At 43.0% G+C, this 20,410-nt stretch overlaps 1 protein-coding gene across 2 annotated transcripts in view; it reads right to left on the bottom strand.

The window, feature by feature from the left end:
- LOC110494605 (contactin-3) overlaps window positions 1–13,348 on the bottom strand; it is a 79,189-nt gene extending 65,841 nt beyond the window's left edge. The window contains exon 1 of one of the 2 annotated variants that reach the window (XM_021569821.2): window positions 12,839–13,348. The gene's annotated coding sequence lies outside the window, so the exon portion shown is untranslated. The remainder of the gene's footprint in view (window positions 1–12,838) is intronic. The other variant, XM_021569820.2, reaches the window with a different exon arrangement.
- Window positions 13,349–20,410: the final 7,062 nt, after the last annotated feature.

Genomic DNA, 20,410 nt, shown 5'->3' on the forward strand with positions numbered 1-20,410 from the left:
TTAGGTTTTGGATTTGGGCAACTATGAGGAAGCTCCTTTGCTGTAAATATTTTAAAAACTGTTTTCTAGGAATGTCATACTTTGCTATGAGTACTTCAAGTGACATAAAAATACCGTCTTTATACAGGTCTCAAACTTTCCTTAAAACATGTTTGGGATAGGGGGCAGCATTTTCACATTCGGATGAAAAGCATGCCCAGAATAAACTTCCTGCTACTCAGGCCCAGAAGCTAATATATGCATATTAGTAGTAGTATTGGATAGAAAACACTTTGAAGTTTCTAAAACTGTTTGAATGATGTCTGTGAGTATAACAGAACTCATATGGCAGGCGAAAACCTGAGAAAAATCCAACCAGGAAGTGGGAAAGTGTAGTTTTTCAACTCATTGCCTATCGAATATACAGTGTCTATGGGGTCATATTGCACTTCGTAAGGCTTCCACTAGATGTCAACAGTCTTTAGAACATTGTTTGAGGCTTCTACTGTGAAGTGGGGGCGAATGAGAGCTGTTTCAACCAGAGGTCTGGCAGAAGGCCATGAGCTGATCATGCACCTGTGAGTGCGACCTGCGTTCCATTGTATTTCTAAAGACAAAGGAACTCTCCAGTTGGAACATTATTGAAGATTTATATTAAAAACATCCTAAAGATTGATTCTATACATCGTTTGACATGTTTCTATGAACTGTAATATAACTTTTTGAACTTGTCGTCTGAACTTTCGCCTGGACTTGGCCGCGCCTCGTGAGTTTGGATTTGTTTACTAAGCGCTAACAAAAAGGAGGTATTTGGACATAAATGATGGACGTTATCGAACAAAACTAAAATGTATTGTGGAACTGGGATGCCGGGTAGTGCATTCTGATGAAGATTATTTTAAATCTGACACAGCGGTTGCATTAAGGAGAAGTATATCTATAATTCTGTGCATAATACTTGTATCTTTTATCAAAGTTTATGATGAGTATTTCTGTAAATTGATGTGGCTCTCTGAAAATCCGCCGGATGTCTTCGACCATAATGCGCCAATGTAAACTGAGATTTTTGGATATAAATATGAACTTTATCGAACAAAACATACATATATTGTGTAACATGAAGTCCTGAGTGCCATCTGATGAAGATCAAAGGTTAGTGATTAATTTTCTCTCTATTTCTGCTTTTTGTGACTCCTCTCTTTGGCTGGAAAATGGCTGTATGTGTTTTCGTGACTAGGCTCTGACCTAACATAATCATATGGTGTGCTTTCGCTGTAAAGCCTTTTTGATATCGGACATGATGTGTAGATTAACAAGAATTTAAGCTTTAATTTGATGTTTTGCACTTGTGAATGTATGAAAGCTAAATACTTCAAAAAAATATTTTTTAATTTCATTCTCTGCCTTTTCCGCTAGCATAACCCCTAGCCCTAACAAGATTATTAAACACTTGATGGCCCATAGTTGGAAACCTGGATCAGCTCTCCCAGGAGGGAAACTGTGGTTTCACCAGATAGGACTAAAACGTGAGGCTGGACGGGCGGGCAGGTGCGGGCAACGATCGGTTGAAGAGCATGCATTAGTTTTACTTGCATTTAAGAGCAGTTGGAGGCCACGGAAGGAGAGTTGTATGGCATTAAATCTCGTCTGGAGGTTAGTTAACACAGTGTCCAAAGAGGGGCCAGAAGTATACAGAATGGTGTTGTTTGCGTAGAGGTGGATCCAAGACTCACTGGCAGCAAGAGCGACATGATTGATGTATACAGAGAATAGAGTCGGCCCAAGAATTGAACCCTGTGACACCCCCATAGAGACTGCCAGAGGCCCGGACAACAGGCCCTCCGATTTGACACAGAGAAGTAGTTGGTGAACCATGCGAGGCAATCATTTGAGAAACCAAGGCTGTTGAGTCTGCTGATAAGGATGTGGTGATTGACAGAGTATGCAGCTTTCCAGGTTTTAGGAGCAGATTGATCAGAGCTCCTCTCAAAAAAGGGTGCAGGAGACCATTTTCATAAGATTCCTAAAACATATCCAGGAGGAGAGTGCACAGTTTGTTTTTAAATCTCTTGTAGATGTATGGGCCAGATGCCCTTCCCACCCTCATACTATCAATTGCATTGGACATTTCCTACACAGTCAGCTCAGCATTAAGAATATCCTTAGATTCATCAGAAATGTTGGGAAACTCCAATCTATCTAAAAAGCTAGCCTGGGTATCATTTTCAGGAGGATACTCTGATGCATATCATTTTTCATAAAAGGATTTAAAGGTATTATCTGCCGAGGGTCTACCATCACAGCTCCCCCTGCATCCTGAATTGAATTGATTGCTCTCTCGGTTTAGTGCTGTTTGATTCGCCAGGCCAACAGCTTCCCAGCTTTTTCACCCTGGTCATAATAAAATTGGTTTAGTCTCAATAAGCTTGCTGCAGCTCTACCCATAGAAATGATGTTATATTGAGCCCTGAACAAGAGCAACTTCTTGTGTGCACCTGTGAAACTGGTGAGGAAAATTTCTCTCTCCAGAGTTTTAATTTTGGTTTCAGGTCATTTCCTTTTCTGACAAGTATTTTTTTACTTTGAGCTGGTGAAATGTATAATTTGACGCCTTATGAAACCTTTAGAGGCTTCCCATCTAGTGCAAGTTGAAGTCTGCTGTATTAAATTGAAAAGTATACGTCAATTTGCTGTCCAATGTATTCTGTAAAACTTGTATCTTGCAGCCATTTAGGTTGGAAGCGCCGTTTAGGTGGGTCACCTACTAAATTAGAAAATATAACAATGCTACCATTAAAGCAATTTTTAATTGTAGAGCATAATGCTGCTCAGATCAAACAATTATCGATTCAGGAATAGGTCTGGTGAGTGCTAGAGTAACAGGAGTATTCCACATCATCTGGTTTCATTTCTCGACAAATCTCTATTAAGTTTAAATCCTTCATAAAGCGTAATGTGGGAGTAGTTCGAACCTGGAGTGCGATCTTTAACAGGATCCAAAGTGCAATTAAAGTCTCCTGCAACAATATAATTACCTGGAAGTGTGGAAAGGTTTAAAAACAAATAATTAAAGAATTCAGAGACATCTTCGTTGGGAACAGAGTGATCTTCGTGAACTGCTCGGACAGCAAGGTACATAATAATAATAACATATCTGCCGGCAGGATCACAAATTGTTTGCAATATCTGATATGGAATGGACTTATGGATAAGAATAATAACTCCCCTTGCATGGGAACTAAGTGAGACTGCAATGATTTTCCCAGGCCACCCAGGCATATCTTAGGAATGTCGCCAGATAATAGATGTGATTCTTGCAAAAATATGATCTTCGCCTGAAGTTGTTTTGATCTACTTATTACCTGTTTTATTTTGCCGATTTTATTTAATCCCATTCAGTTCCAGGATGTAAATTTAACCTTAACACTATGAGTCATCGACTTTACCAGGTACACTTGAAATAGAACATTGCCCCATAAGAGCACATTGGATCAGCCTAATATACCAATAGACCTCTGTTACCACCATAAACAAAAACACAAAGGACGCTTTAAAGCACGTCAACGTACAAAAACACATGCCTAACAATCAAGCATGAACGTGTGATTAACCATCTTACCTCAGTCTCTAACAGACCTCCCCCTCCCAGTGACACTCCGTATAAGGTGCTCAATAGATCCACACACAGGTGAGTAATGTCATCCACTGCAGACAGTACATTTTCGAATTTGATAGATAATTCTGCATATCTTTGATGGCCTTGAAGATATCTTTGGAGATAACGGCACTGCACATGTTTGTCGCCTCAGTCCTGCTTCCACCTCTAGCACATGAAGCTAGCGCAACGCCTTCGTCCTCAGACTTTAAACTTTCACTTATTAAGTCTGCCTTTTTGGTATGACTTTTCTTTGTCGGCATTGTGGGTTTTCGAAGCTAATAAACTATCACTGCCTTTCCTGGTACATTAAGCTTAAGGGTGAACTTATTTCAGGATGTATTTCAAATTTGTAGCGGAGCTGAAAAAGACACGACTGATCAGCTCAGCGCAATACCGGAAGCCCCTTGCTTGTCATTTTAATTTATAATCCATCCCTGCTCTGATGAAGGTCTCATGACAGAAATCTTAGCCCAATTAAATGAAATGTGTGCATTAGTCCTGAGTTTGTGGATATGTATTCCATTACCTCATAATCCATTGAAATGATACATGATACATATATTACATGAAATCACTCCTAAATTATTTGATTATTTTTGCATTGGGTTACTTACTAAGGTTTTCAATATTCCCTTTCAAAAGCTTTCAAACCTGGTTTCACAGTCAGAAGCTAGAAATAAGTTTTTCCATTGAGCCTATGCCATGCTCACAAAGTCTGAACTGAGCATCAATACAGGACTAAGATCAAGTCGTACTACACCGGCTCTGACGCTCGTCGGATGTGGCAGGGCCTGCCAACCTTTACAGACTACAAAGGGAAGCACAGCTGAGAGCTGCCCAGTGGCACGAGCCTACAGGACAAGCTAAACTACTTCTATGTTCGCTTCGAGGCAAATAACACTGAAACATGCATGAGAGCACCAGCTGTACCGGAAGGCTGTGTGATCACGCTCTCCGCAGCCGATGTGAGTAAGACCTTTAGACAGGTCAACACTCACAAGGCCGCAGGGCTAGACGGATTACCAGGATGTGTACTGCGAGCATGCACAGGCCAACTAGCAAGTGTCTTCACTGATATTTTCAAACTCTCCCTGTCCGAGTCTGTAATACCAACATGTTTTAAGTAGACCACCATAGTGCCTGTGCCCAAGAACACTAAAGTAACCTGCCTAAATGACTAACGACCCATAGCACTCACGTCTGTAGCCATGAAGTGCTTTGAAGGGCTGGTCATGGCTCACATCAACACCATCATCCCAGAAACCCTAGACCCACTCCAATTTGCATACCGCCCCAACAGATCCACAGATGATGCAGTCTCTATTGCACTCCACCCTGCCCTTTCCCACCTGGACAAAAGGAATACCTATGTGAGAATGCTATTCATTGACTAGAGCTCAGCGTTCAACACCATAGTTCCCTCAAAGCTCATCAATAAGATAAGGACCCTGGGACTAAACACCTTCGTCTGCAACTGGATCCTGGACTTCCTGATGGGCCGCACCCAGGTGGTAAGGGTGGGTAACAATACATCCGCCACGCTGATCCTCAACACTGGGGCCCCTCAGGGGTGCGTGCTCAGCCCCATCCTGTAATCCCTGTTCACTCATGACTGCACGGCCAGGCACGACTCCAACACCACCATTAAATTTGCCGATGACACAACAGTGGTAGGCCTGATCACCGACAACAACAAGACAGCCTTTAGGGAGGTGGTCAGAGACCTGGCCATGTGGTGCCAGGACAACAACCTCTCCCTCAACGTGATCAAGACAAAAGAGATGATTATGGACTACAGGAAAAAGAGGACCGAGTACGCCCCTATTCTCATCAACAGGGCTACAGTGGACCAGGTCGAGAGCTTCAAGTTTCTTGGTGTCCACATCACCAACAAACTAACATGGCCCAAGCACACCATGACAGTCATGATACGGGCACGACAAAACCTATTCCCCCCAGGAGACTGAAAAGACTTGGCATGGGTCCTCAGATCCTCAAAATGTTTGACAGCTGCACCATCGAGAGCACCCTGATTGCTACCCAGACTCTTCGCATTGTCCCCCCCCCCCTCTCCACACCAGTCCTGGTGTCATCTATGCATAGTCACTTTAATTAACTCTACCTACATGTACATACTACCTCAACTAACCAGTGCCCCCGCACATTGACTTTGTACCAGCACCCCCCCTGTATATATTGTTATTTTACAGCTGCTCTTTAATTACTTGTTACTTTTATCTCTTATTCTTATCCATATTTTTTATTAGGGGTTCGGTTAGGGGCTCGTAGGTAAGCGTTTCACTGTAAGGTCTACCTGTTGTATTCGGCGCATGTGGCTAATATCATTTGATTTGATTTGATTTGAGTTCACATGCACCATACATAATATTGTCTGACAAGTAATCTAATGGGCATTTAACCTCTCTGATCTACCCATCCCGGATCCGGTATCGTGAATACAGACTCAAGCTCATTACCATTACGCAACGTTAACTATTCATGAAAATCGCAAATGAAATTAAATAAATATGCTAGCTCTCAAGCTTAGCCTTTTGTTAACAACACTGTCATCTCAGATTTTCAAAATATGCTTCTCAACCATAGGAACACAATCATTTGTGTAACAGTAGCTAGCGTAGCATTTAGCTTTAGCATTATCGTTAGCATTTAGCAGGCAACACTTTCACAAAAACCAGAAAAGCATTCAAATAAAATAATTTACCTTTGAAGAACTTCAGATGTTTTCAATGAGGAGACTCTGTTAGATAGCAAATGTTCAGTTTTTCCTGAAAGATTATTTCTTTAGGAGAAATCGCTCCGTTTGGTGCGTCACGTTTGGCTACCAAAAAAACCTGTATCCAGGAGTGTATTTATCCCGGCAAGCTCATTAGCATAACGCAACGTTAACTATTCATGAAAATCGCAAATGAAATGAAATAAATATGCTAGCTCTCAAGCTTAGCCTTTTGTTAAAACGGGCACGCTTTTTTATCCAATAATGAAATAGCGCCCCTATAGGCTTAACAGGTTAAACAATTTCTGATCTGGAACTTGTGCCTATTTTCTACAATTCCAATTTAAGCTTTCTTTCCTAAAGCTATGACCGACAATACATCCCTGTTACCACAGGTAACTGATATGCCTCTCAGGATTAAGCATCCTATCCCTTCTCCACATTCTTAGAACGTGACACTTTTGTGGATTAACCCAATAGGGCACTACTATCTTTTGCATTCTTAATATAGCAGTAATATGGCATATAAAACTATGGTTTCATCGTCTTAAAATGTTTTACAAACCAAGACAGAATTGTGTATGCAGTTTAATTAAAGGGAGCAGTATAGGCCTAGCAGTTATTGTATATCCATTGTAATGAGTCACATTGTGCAAGAAGCACCAGCCTCCTGAAGCCACCTACACTGTCGCCTAGAACACACTCTTCAGGGGGGGGGGGGGGATCTAATTTGGTTATAGATTACATAATCTTCCGACCAGTGCTGGTTTAGCACCATGGTCCTAGTGCCAGCAATTGTTCCTCATCTGCTGTAATTACGGGGCACAGTGTGTCTCAGAGTGGATTTCCTGGTGTCTTTCAAGTTTTAGGGGGCATTTTGCCACTGTAAAATTGTGTCACATTGGATTACACGCTTTGAGATCGAACTGGGTAGAGATGTGTGCCACATTCCTCAGTGTGTCTGGTTTGCTCTGCTCCATCCCAGTCATCCCATCCTATCCTTCCCGGTCTAATGCAGGGACCCAAGGAGGACCGACTGTACCTCTAGTATTTTCAAGATGAGCTCTTTATTTTGACAACCTCAGTGGAGACCAGAGTATGTGAGCGGAGTTGAGCTGTTGGAAATCCCGCTCATTGCTCATGGAACGGTGCTTGGGCTCCATGTCCTTTCCTACCGCTCCATGCTCACAGGAAAAACAACTCCCGCTCCAAATTCAATCCATTCATTAAAATCCCAATTTAACCAACACCCATCTATTTGTGTGACTACCTGGATCTACAAATAGTTAAAGTATTGAAACCAAACCATAAGGATTTGAATGAAAAGCATTTGAATAAACATGAAAAAGGTGAATTTAAGAAGCTCACATAATTTCAAATAGGTTACATGTCATATTAAGCAGCATATAAACACTCTAAATAGGTCAGGAGGCCGGACAAGGAGCCTAAGAAGGGGGAAAACTGATTATTTAGGCTAAATTATTATTATTATTAGGGACATAAACGCGCAGCATTTAAACAACATTTCATTGTATTAAATCATTATAGTCTATAAATTGTGCATATAGTCTGTGACTTACTTAGAATTAAATACAAATTAAATGAAAAATGACTTATTAGTGACTTTGAATTCATTTTTAGAAACACAAGTTTGGCCAGTCTGTGGCTTCAGGCTCATGCGATGGTACCTGGAGAGCCGGTCAGCAGCGGAGAATATACTCTCCACATTTAGCCACTGGGGATGCTAAACACCCTTTTGGCCACTCTTTCCAGGCTGAGCAGAGAGGTTGGCCTAAATGGTTTTTGCTTACATACGCTGGTGAAGACTTTGCTTGACATGTTGGAACCCCTGCTTGTGGGAGAAATCAAGTTGGGCAGTCAACATGTCAAGCAAAATATCTCCACTGAGTTCATCAAAAATGAAGAGCTTATACTGCAAATACAAAACATGAAAGACACATGCTCTGTCCATGACAGGTAAACCCAGGTGAAAGCTATGACCCTTTATTAACGCTACTTGTTTTAAAACATTTAAAAAATAAAAATGTATTTAACTAGGCAAGTCAGTTAAGAACAAATATTATTTACATTGACAGCCTACACTGGCCAAACCCGGACGACACTGGGCTAATTGTGCACCGCCCTATGGGACTCCCAATCACGGCCGGTTGTCATACAGCCTGGATTCAAACCAGGGTGTCTGTAGTGACACCTTATGCACTGGGATGCAGTGCCCACTCGGGTGGCCCAAGTGAATCCACTTCAGTCAGTGTAGAAGAAGGACAGGAGACAGGTTAAGAAGCATTTTTAAGCTTCGAGACAATTGAGAAATGGATTGTGTATGGGTTCCATTCAGAGGGTCAAGACAACAAATGTAAGTGCCTTTGAACAGGGTATGGTAGTAGGTGCCAGGCGCACCAGTTTGTGTCAAGAACTGTAACGCTGCTGGGCTTTTCACGCTCAACAGTTTCCTGTGTCTATCAAGAATGGTCCACCACCAAAAGGACATCTAGCCAACTTGACACAACTGTGGGAAGCATTTGAGTCAACATGGGCATTGGCACATCTGTGTGAAGCATTGAAGTCAACATGGGCCAGTATCCTTGTGGAACGCTTTCGACACCTTGTAGTCCATGCTCTGATGAATTAAGGCTGTTCTGAGTGCAAAAAGGGGGGGGGGGGGGGGTGCAACTCAATTAGGAAGGTGTCCTTAATGTTTTGTACACTCAGTGTAGGTATGCATTATAATGACAGTCTGTCTTCTATTTGGCCATGTACTATAATGGTAAGGATGGCTGGATATCATTACGCACTGGCGGAGGTGAAGTGAAATTATGAATACGAGATTGCTCTGCCAAATGTAATGAGGCATCACAGTTTCACCTTCACAATAGCTAAGCCTAATGAAAGTCAATGGCTAAACGTATCCCAGAGTAAATTAGATGACTTCTTGGTTAGAGGGGCTGTTGTTTGGTGCATAAATGATAGGATAGGTGGTTAAAGGCATTTGTTCTCCCCTGAGGGGATGCATAATTCCAAAGAATCTAATAATGGCAGGAGTAAAGGAGAGAGGTTCCATCACAACATGAGAGAGAGGGTGAGCTGTTTTCTGATGCAACATGACCTATGGCAAACAAAGCTGGACCAGCATATACTGTAGTGTACACCTCAAAAGGAGACACTGTTACACAGTTAGATTAGAAAAGCAGATCATAGGTAGGCTATTCACTGTATGACAAGACAAGCCCCATCTAAAACCTCATTCATATTGAAGATTGTCTCTTTTTAGAACAGGATACATATAATTGTGCTGTAATCACTATTATTGCACTCCGTAGGAAAAGGCCAGCATCGACCAGAGAGATGATTACAATTCTAAGTTCCACCATGCGCCGTGATTTACCCAAGAAAGATAATGAGCTCATCGTCATCTGAGTGTGCCTCACTGTTTAGTTTATCCAGCGATCCGGCTACTGAGTAGACTTAATTTCACATGGGCCAATGAGGATGAATAAATGTTGCATTGCACATGGTTAGGATATCAAAGTTGGGTATTAAAGAACAGAACAAGGGCATTGAAAGAAGTCTTTGAGATTGTTACACAATGATGTTCTAAATGCACTGAGCTGAGTAACTGAACGGTGTTTGTCCAAGACCATTTCAATGTAGTGACTTGGAATATATTTTGTAACCTCTTACTTTACTGCCTCCCTTGCTCTCCTTAAAACTTTGTACCATTTCCATCCAATTAAAGAATGGTTTTACATAATCATATGAATGCCTCTCCTGAGATGTCTCTGTCTGCTGTTTTAAGTGCAGCTGCCATGGAAGCTCATCACATAATGCAGAACACTGAGACGTTCCATAAAGATGACTGATTGACATGTCATTAGATACATGCGTGCATAAGATAACATATGATTAGAACTGACAAACTGGCTGTGATTAAGACCAAAAATGCACAGATCACATCAATGAGTAATATAGACAGAGCCCAAAAAGAGGCAAATGTTATTGCGTTTCTCACTTCTGTCACTCAGAGAAACATTATAGTGACGTTGAGTCACAATTGTTTTATGTAGCTACAGTATAGTATAACAGATGAATGGTTAACTGAAAATGAGAAAGTAACGCCAAACCTCAACATTTAAAATTATTTGTAAAGATTAAGGTTTTTAATCAACAATATTGCATTTGAAGACAATCAATATGTCACAAATGTAATCCATGAATCTACATTTTATGTAGCAAGATATTTTCAGGGGAAGAAATTAAATGTTTTCACACATTAAGTGAGAGAATTTGTTTAACACCCCAATAACAGCTGTGCACAAAGGGTGGGGTGACTGATCTGATCTGGTGAAAACATGTTGCCAAAGAAGGAAGGTTCTTATAACTGTGAAAAACAAAATAATTCCTGGAAGGCCACACTGTTCAAAAGACAACAGACAGTATAATCCAGCCATTCCCTCAGATGTTAACAAAGAGTCCAATGCATTGGTGAACCCAGCAGCTTCTGCAAACCATGGGGCCAGGCAGAAGAGTAAATGCACTTAAAGATGCAGTCTGGGATCTTAAGCACTTACAAATGTGTAACATATCGTACGAATAGCAACGACATAACATATATGAATGGACAAATGACGTAGTACACAACTGTGCATAATTTTCGAGGACCTGTTATGGCTTGTGAGCACTGCTTTCAAGACTACTGGCTGAAATTATACAAAACCTCTGTAGCATCACTTTATCAGACAGTGAGAAGTGATCCGTTCCACAACCCCATCATTGTGGTCGCATATCTCCAGACCCCCATCCCAATAGCCATAGATACATCACTGGGTTGGAGGTGTGGGATGTGTGGAATGAAGAGGTAGAAGGACAGATTATCTCTAGACTAGAGCTAGATCTCTGTGCATCCATGTACAGCACTATATTCAAAACAGAAATGCACTTACTGTAAGAAGATTGCCACTCTGATGTTCTTCAGAAGGGATTTCAAAACCAATTGAGCTCAAATAAAGGGACACAACCCTTTCCTCTGTAGTAATAGATGTCAGGGGTATATTGCAGTGTTCAGGAATAACTCAGCACCATAGGCACTTATGATGTTTTCACCTCTCATTTGGCTGTTCTTGTTAGCCACAAAATGAGATGAGCAAATCATGCTAGAGAAATCTATAAATAAACATGAATAGAGGAGAGGGATCAAAATCCCCCATGAATAGCTCATACTTTGAAGATGTGTATTGGCTGAGCATGTGCAATTCTGCTGCAGCTTGAGTTCTATCTTTTTTAAGGGGTCCACTATATGGTCAAAACAGAAGAGACAAGAGTTTTGAGACATTCATATATGCATTTAGCTAGAGAAAATAGAACAAACGTGACACGGTTTTGGTCACAAAGGTCCCCCAGAGGGCAGCCTGTAGGCAATCATTCCACACAGTCAGAGGAGTCAAGGTACTTATCAGGAAAAATACAATACACAATACAATGCCAGCAACATAATTAAAAGCATAACAACATAATTAAAAGCATAATTGAATTATGTGTTGGATGACTAATCACAGTTTAATATGGAAAAGATTGTGTTCAAGAGAAACAAGGTGCATCTGACTATGTGGAGAAAGGGGGCTCTGTTGCAACCAACCTCAGCATTATAGCCTATCTGCAGTCAAGAGCTATGAAGACTACTGTACCTTCCCTGGCCGCACCGCACAAAGCAAAGCAGCCCCTTGTGCCCTAGATGAGTTAACAGAGCTGCCTGAGCACCAAGACAGATCTCAGTAGCCTGGAGCAGCCATTCACGGCTCAATTATGCATGAGATGATCATGCACAACCATTATATATCCCGTCTGATGGTGCCCCCTTACACACTTCAATATATTTGTTTTTAACATGAAATAGCTTTTTCTACAATTCAGAAGACAGGAAGTGTAATAAATTATTGAATCAGGGTGTTGTTTCTGTTTCACCTTTGCCACTGCCCATAAGTGAAAATGTGAAGCAAGAAAAAGATTGCCACTCTTCAGAAGGGATTTCAAAACCAATTGAGCTCAAATAAAATGGACACAATCCTTTCCTCTGTAGTAATAGATGTCAGGGGTATATTGCAGTGTTCGGGAATAATTCAGCCCCGTAGGTGTTTTTACCTCTCATTTGGCTGTTCTTGCTAGCCACAAAACCAACCATAACAATGGACCGTGTGATTTACGTTGCAGTTGCCATAACATTGCTAACTATAAAATCATTCGGATATTTCTCACTGCCTTTTCATTTATTGAAAATTAAAAATAAACTTCCCAGCATTTCGAAAAATACTTGTAGTCTAATAGCCTATGAGGAGCGATTGTGGAATGCATAGACACTCATACTGACATGCAATGTACCCACTATTATGAGAGACATTTTAAAGTAGCCTTTTGACATATGTAGAAGCTTATCAAGTCAACTAATAAATACTCACTGAGTTGTTAAACAGAATGTTTTTTCCTCTTCATGAAATTGTATGATCAGAGAAATGAGCCGGACATAAGTGGTGGTATTTATCGAGTGTCTCTATGTCCTTTAAAAATATATATACATTTTCGTAGCAGCTTTGGTTCTCTCATTCAGAATCCCATCGAGAGGTTGCGCGTAAACGCTGGTCCACAGAATCCCAGTCCGTGCACACTACACTCGTAAAAAGTCCCGCATATGCCTCTCTCCTCTTGGTTTGGTGGAGATGCTCCTCGATGTAATCCCGAGGCACCCAAACAATTAGCTCAGCAGTGACAGAGCTTCAACTCCGAGGTCGCCTTCTCACTCACAGGTGCTTTGGTTTAGTCCTTCAACAACCAAGACACTCCAAAAATGCTGCCAGTCTGGAGGAATACTGTGACAGAGTGATCTCTGAGTCGAGATGTATTAACATTCTGCGCATCCCCGGGCTTCAGCGGTAGTGCAGAGGTGGTGAAGCGCTCACTGATGACACATGAAAACGCGTGCAAATGAAATGCAGCACCGATCAGGCTCTCAATACACACCCTGCATGCTCTAATTTCCACATTCAAAGCCAAATAGATAGTTTTTTTTTATTACATGGCACACGGTCATTTATATGCGTTGCCCATTTGGAATTAGTCACAGCCATCCAAATGGAGGGAGTTACAGCTGTAGTTTAATTTCACGACTGTCAGGGTAATTTGTGTAATACCTCATGGTAATTGCATAGTGAATGTTATGAGCATATCGTCCTGAGATGATTATTCAATTAGGACCAGTATTCAAAGTCAACAAACCAATTCAAATATATTCCACTGTAGGGCTGGTGCATCTAGTTATATCTACTACATCTATTTATCTCTAGGCCTAAATGCAATATCCTACAGAAAATGTATCACAAATTGTGTTGAAAGCTCAATGTTTTATAAAGCTGTAGGCAAGGCTTCTAACCTAGCCTACATGCAACCAATAAACAGGACATCTTCATTAAATAGTACATGCAAAACACCAGTCTCAATGTCAACAGAGAAGAGGCGACACCGGGAGTTGCAAATTTGCAAAAAAAAAGCCCTATCTCAGACTGGCCAATAAAAATAAAAGATTAAGATGGGCAAAAGAACACAGCCACTGGAAAGAGGAACTCTGCCTAGAAGGCCAGCATCCTGGAGTCGTCTCTTCACTGTTCACGTTGAGACTGGTGTTTTGTCGGTACTATTTAATGAAGCTGTCAGTTGAGGACTTGTGAAGCGTCTGTTTCTCAAACTAGATACTCCAATGTACTTGTGCTCTTGCTCAGTTGTGCACCGGGGCCTCCCACTCCTCTTTCTATTCTGCTTAGAGCCAGTTTGTTCTGTGAAGGGAGCAGTACACAACGTTGTACGAGATCTTCAGTTTCTTGGCAATTTCTCGCATGGAAAAGCCTTAATTTCTCAGAAAAAGAATAGACTGATGAGTTTCAGAAGAAAGTTATTTGTTTCTGGCCATTTTGAGCCTATAATCAAACCCACAAGTGCTGATGCTCTAGATACTCAACTAGTCTAAAGAAGGCCAGTTGTATTGCTTCTTTAATCAGGGCAACAGTTTTCAGCTGTGCTAACATTGTTGCAAAAGGAGTTTCTAATGATCAATTAGCCTTTTAAAATGATAAACTTGGATTAGCTAGCACAACGTGCCATTGGAACACAGGAGTGATGGTTTCTGACAATGGGCCTCTGTACGCCTATGTAGATATTCCAATCAAAATCAGCTGTTTCCAGCTAAAATAGTCATTCACAATTTAAGCAATGTCTACACTATATTTCTGATCAATTTTATTTTATTTTAATGAACAAAAATTTAGCTTTTCTTTTAAAAACAAGGACTTTTCTAAGTGACTCCAAACTTTTTAACGGCAGTGTATGTGTGCATGTTTTATACGTGTGTGTTGTGGTGTCAGTGTACATATGTGTGAGTGTGTGGGTAGAGTCAAGTGTATGTGCATAGAGTCAGTGCATAAATGGGTCAATGTAGGTAGCCCGGTTAGCCATTTGATTAGCTATTTAGCAGGTTAATGGCTTGGGGGTAGATGCTGTTCAGGGTACTGTTGGTTTCAGACTTGGTGCATTGCTCCACTTGCCTTGCGGTAGAAGAGAGAACAGTCTATGAGTTGGGTGGTTGGAGTCTTGGAAAAATGTTTGGGCCTTCTCCTGACACCGCCTGGTATGGCAGGGAGCTCAGCCCTAGTGATGTACTCACCACCCTCTGTTGCACTTTGCGGTAGGGTGCCTTGCAGTTGCCGTACCAAGCAGTGATGCAGCCAGTCAAGATGCTCTCAATGGTGCAGCTGTAGGATATTTTGAGGATCTGAGTGCCCATGCCAAACCTTTTCAGCCTCCTGAGGGGGAGAGGTACTGCCGTGCCCTATTTACAACTCTGTTGCTGTGTGTGGACCATGTTAATTCCTTAGTGATGTTAACAGTGAGGAATTTGAAGCTCACGACCCGCTTCACTTCGGTGGGGCGAGCTCACCCTCCTTTCCTTTGGTCCACGATCAGCTCCTTTGTCTTGCTGACGTTGAGGCACTGCCAGGTCACACTGCCAGGTCACACTCCTCCTCCCTATAGGCTGCCTCATCATCTTTGGTGATCATTCCTGCCACCATTGTTTCGTCAGCAAACTTGATGATGCTGTTGAAGTCGTGTGCAGCCACGCAGTTGTGGATGAACATGGAATAGGAGGAGGGGACTAAGGGGACTAATCGCACACCCCCGAGGGGCCACTTTGTTGATGTTCTGTGTGGTGGATAAGTTGTTGCCTGGGAGCCGGCCCGTCAGGAAGTCCAGGATCTAATTGCTGGTGTTCAGTCCCAGAGTCCTGAGCTTGGTGAGGAGCTTGGAGGGGACTATTGTGTTGAATGCTGAGCTGTAGTCAATCAACAGCATTCTTACATAGGTATTCATTTTGTTCAGGTGGGTCCAGGGTGACTGGGATGATGGTGTTGATGTGAGCCTTGACCAGCCTTTCAAAACATATAATGGCTATAGATGTCAGTGCAATGGGGCGATGGTCATTTAGGCAGGTTACCTTTGCGTTTTTGGGCATGGGGACTATGGTGGACTTCTTGAAACCAGTTGATATTATAGACCGGGTCAGTGATCGGTTGAAAATGTCAGTGAAGATACTTGCCAGCTAGTCAGCGCATGCTCTGAGTTCGCGTCCTGGTATTCCGTCTTGCCCCATGGCCTTGCGAATGTTAAGGTCTTACTCACATAGGAACAGCTGGTGCGCTCATGCATGGTTCAGTGTTGCTTGCCTCAAAGCGAGCATAGAAAGAAATTAGCTTGTCTGGTAGGCTCATGTTGCTGGGCAGTTAGTGGCTGGGTTTCCCGTTGGAAACCATGATAGTTTGGAAGCCATGCCACATCCGTCAAGTATCAGAGACAGTGTAGTAGGATCTGATTTTAGTTCTGTATTGACGCTTTGGAGATCGTAGCAGGATTTCTTATAAGCTTCCAGATTAGTGTCCCACCTCCTGACAGTGACAGTTCTAGCCTTTAGCTCAGTGCACATGTTGCCTGTAATCCATGGCTTTTGGTTGGGCTATGTACGTACGTACATACTATCACTGTGGGGATGAAGTCGTCGATGCACTTAATGAAGGTGGTGACTGATATGGTAAACTCCCCAATGTTATTGGAGAAATCCCAGAACATATTCCAGTATGTGCTAGCGAACCAGTCCTGTAGCTTATCATCCGCTTGATTGGGGCACTTCTGTATTGAGCGTGTCACTGGTATTCCTGTTTGAGTTCTTACTTGAAAGCAGGAAGCAGGAGGATAGAGTAATGGTAAGATTTGCCAAAAGGAGGTTGAAGGAGGTCCTTGTATGCATTTCTGTATGTGGAGCATATGTGATTTAGAGTTTTGTCGCCTCTTGTAGCACAGGTGACATGATTGTAAAAATGAAGTAAAATGTATTGACATTTTCCCTGCATTAAAATCACCGGCCACGAGTAATGCCGCCTCTGAATCTGCATTTTCTTGTTTGCATATGGCCCAATACAGCTTGTTGATTCCAATCTTAGTGACAACATCAGTTTGGGATGGTAAATATACAGCTACGAAAAATATAGATACAAACTCAGTAAATAGTATGGTCTGCAGCTTATCATGAGCTATTCTAACTCAGGCGAGCAAAAACTAGAGACTTCCTTAACATTAGAGATTGTGCACCAGCTATTGTTAACAAAGAGACACACACCCTCCTCCCTTCATCTTACCTGAGTTTGCCTTCCGGTCTTAAGGATGCATAGAAAAACAAGCGAGATGTTCAGTATGTTATCCATGTCTCCGTTCAGCCACGGCTCAGAGAAACATGGGATATTAAGAATGTTCAGGTCCCGTGGATAGGATAGTCTCTAATGGAGCTCATCCAGTTTGATCTCAAGTGACTGGACGTTCGCCAATAGAACAGAAGGCAATGGCGATCTATTTGCTCGCCTACCGTAGTATCGTCAGGATGTTGCCTCGCTGGCCTCTCTTTTGACGCTGCTTCCTTTTTCGAGTCCCAGGGATTAGGGTCTGGTCCAAAACAAGCATAATTTCCAGAGCTTCGGACTTGTTGAAGTAGAAATGTTGATCCAAATTGAGGTTAGTGATTGCTGTACTGATGTCCAGAAGCTGTTTTCGGTCATAGGAAATGATGCCGGAGACATTGTGTGCAAAAAATAGTTGAGATCAGTGTAAAAAAAACACAAAATAGCATAATTGGTCAGGAGCCCGTAAGACAGCTGCTATCCACTGCAGCACTACTACTGAGGTATAATAAGAACTGGGGACTGTGTCTAAAATGGCCAACAGTTGTTTCCAAGATAATCTACTCACTTTCGCATACCCTAATTCATGGACCATCTATAGTGCATCCGGTTTATACGGACCATCATCACATGCACACTAGCACATGCACACTGCGCAAAGGGAGCAGTGCAAGCAGCGATGACGTCAAAAAAAGCATGGCAGACATGGTGGAATATAACATTTTTACATCTACGGCTGTGAGTGATGGAAAAAAATGTGTTCTCAGCTACAATTATTTGAGTATTTCAATGAATGTTCTGTGCACAAAGGTGATGACTAAAGTGTCTTATTAGGAATTTTGTCTTTCTGGACCAGGCGTCAGTTGAACTGCAGTACTGAAGCAAAACTGTAGGAGTATTCGAAACCGTGCTTCTTGACAGGAACTCTGGCCCCTTAGTAGAATTCAAAGGACTGAAACCAAATGAATGAAATACCCTCTATGTCAGGAAGCCTGTGTTAGTGGAATATACTACCACAATATTATTAACAGGTGGCATCAGGTAATATGCCTATGTTGTTATCACAGCATTCCTTTTAGGCCTACATGTTGGAACAAAACAACTAAATGCATGAACATGTACCTGACAAATGATACAAGCTATGAATAAGGAAGGAAATACATGACAATAAACACTGTTATGAGAATTACACACTTTTCCATAAAGTAAACTCACCTGTTTCAGGTCGACAATGGATAGACCTACGCCCCTTCCCAAACTTTTACCCACTCTCCCCTGTTTCTTACCTGATACAGGTAAGAAAGACTTGTATTGATTATTGGAATTATATCTAACTCAAATTACTCAAAGGTAGATAAAATAAAGACCTTGACAAAAATGTTACTGTGATTAGCTACAATCAGGGGATATGGCTGACATGAATGTTTCTAAACCGCGGTCTGCTCTCGCAAACAACGTTTGTGATGTAATCAACTAGGCATTATTGTCACGCCCTGGCCATAGAGAGGCTTTTATTCTCAATTTTGGTTAGGCCAGGGTGTGACTAGGGTGGGCATTCTAGTTTCTTCATTTCTTTGTTTTCTATTTCTTTGTGTTTGGCCGGGTCTGGTTCTCAATCAGAGGCAGCTGTCTATCATTGTCTCTGATTGAGAATCATACTTACATAGCCTTTTCCCCACCTGGGTTTGTGGGTAGTTATTTTCTGTTTAGTGTTTCCTGCACCTGACAGAACTGTTCGTCATCGTTTCTCACTTTGTTATTTTGTTATAGTGTTCAGTGTTAATAAAATTCATGAACACTTACCACGCTGCGCTTTGGTCCGATCCTTCTTATTCAGACGACCGTTACAGAACTACCCACCACAAGCGGACCAAGCAGTGTGGTAAGGTGGACTGGACATGGGAGGACATCCTGGACGGCAAGCCTCCGTGATGATCCATGGCAAGAAGCCTCCAGTGATGATCCATGGCACGAAGCCTCCAGTGATGATCCATGGCAAGAAGCCTCCAGTGATGATCCATGGCACGAAGCCTCCAGTGATGATCCATGGCAAGAAGCTTCCAGTGATGATCCATGGCATGAAGCCTCCAGTAATGATCCATGGCAAGAAGCCTCCAGTGATGATCCATGGCATGAAGCCTCCAGTGATGATCCATGGCATGAAGCCTCCAGTGATGATCCATGGCATGAAGCCTCCAGTGATGATCCATGGCACGAAGCCTCCAGTGATGATCCATGGCAAGAAGCCTTCAGTGATGATCCATGGCACGAAGCCTCCTGTGATGATCCATGGCACGAAGCCTCCAGTGATGATCCATGGCAAGAAGCCTCCAGTGATGATCCATGGCACGAAGCCTCCAGTGATGATCCATGGCAAGAAGCCTCCAGTGATGATCCATGACATAAAGCCTCCAGTGAGTAGTCATGGCAGGAAGCCTCCAGTGAGTAGTCATGGCACGAAGCCTCCAGAGACGGTCTCCAGTCCGGAGCCTCCAGAGACGGTCTCCAGTCCGGAGCCTCCAGAGACGGTCTCCAGTCCGGAGCCTCCAGAGACGGTCTCCAGTACGGAGCCTCCAGAGACGGTCTCCAGTCCGGAGCCTCCGGCAACGACGGTGCCCAGTCCGGAGCCTCCGGCGACGACGGTGCCCAGTCCGGAGCCTCCGGCGACGACGGTGCCCAGTCCGGAGCATCCGGCGACGACGGTGCCCAGTCCGGAGCATCCGGCGACGACGGTGCCCAGTCCGGAGCATCCGGCGACGACGGTGCCCAGTCCGGAGCCTCCGGCAACGACGGTGCCCAGTCCGGAGCCTCCGGCAACGACGGTGCCCAGTCCGGAGCCTCCAGCAACGAGGGTGCCCTGTCCGGGGCCCGCAACGAGGGTGCCCAGTCCGGGGTCGGCGGCGAGGGTCCCCGCACCAGAGGCGCCACCAAAGTGGGGGGAGCCAGAGACGGAGGGGGGTCTACGTCCCGCACCAGAGCCCCTGCCGTGAAGGAAGCCCACCCGGACACTCCCCTTTAGAGTCAGGTTTTGCGGCCGGAATCTGCACCTCTGGGGGGGTGCACCTTTTCCCCACTTGGGTTTGTGGGTAGTTATTTTCTGTTTAGTGTTTTCTGCACCTGACAGAACTGTTCATTGTCGTTTCTCACTTTGTTATTTTGTTATAGTGTTCAGTGTTAATAAAAATCATGAAAGCTTACGACGCTGCGCTTTGGTCCGATCCTTCTTCATCAGACGACCGTTAGAAACCCAGCCTAAAACAT

This window comes from Oncorhynchus mykiss, chromosome 17 (assembly GCF_013265735.2).
Source record: "Oncorhynchus mykiss isolate Arlee chromosome 17, USDA_OmykA_1.1, whole genome shotgun sequence".
NCBI classification, from domain to species: domain Eukaryota; kingdom Metazoa; phylum Chordata; class Actinopteri; order Salmoniformes; family Salmonidae; genus Oncorhynchus; species Oncorhynchus mykiss.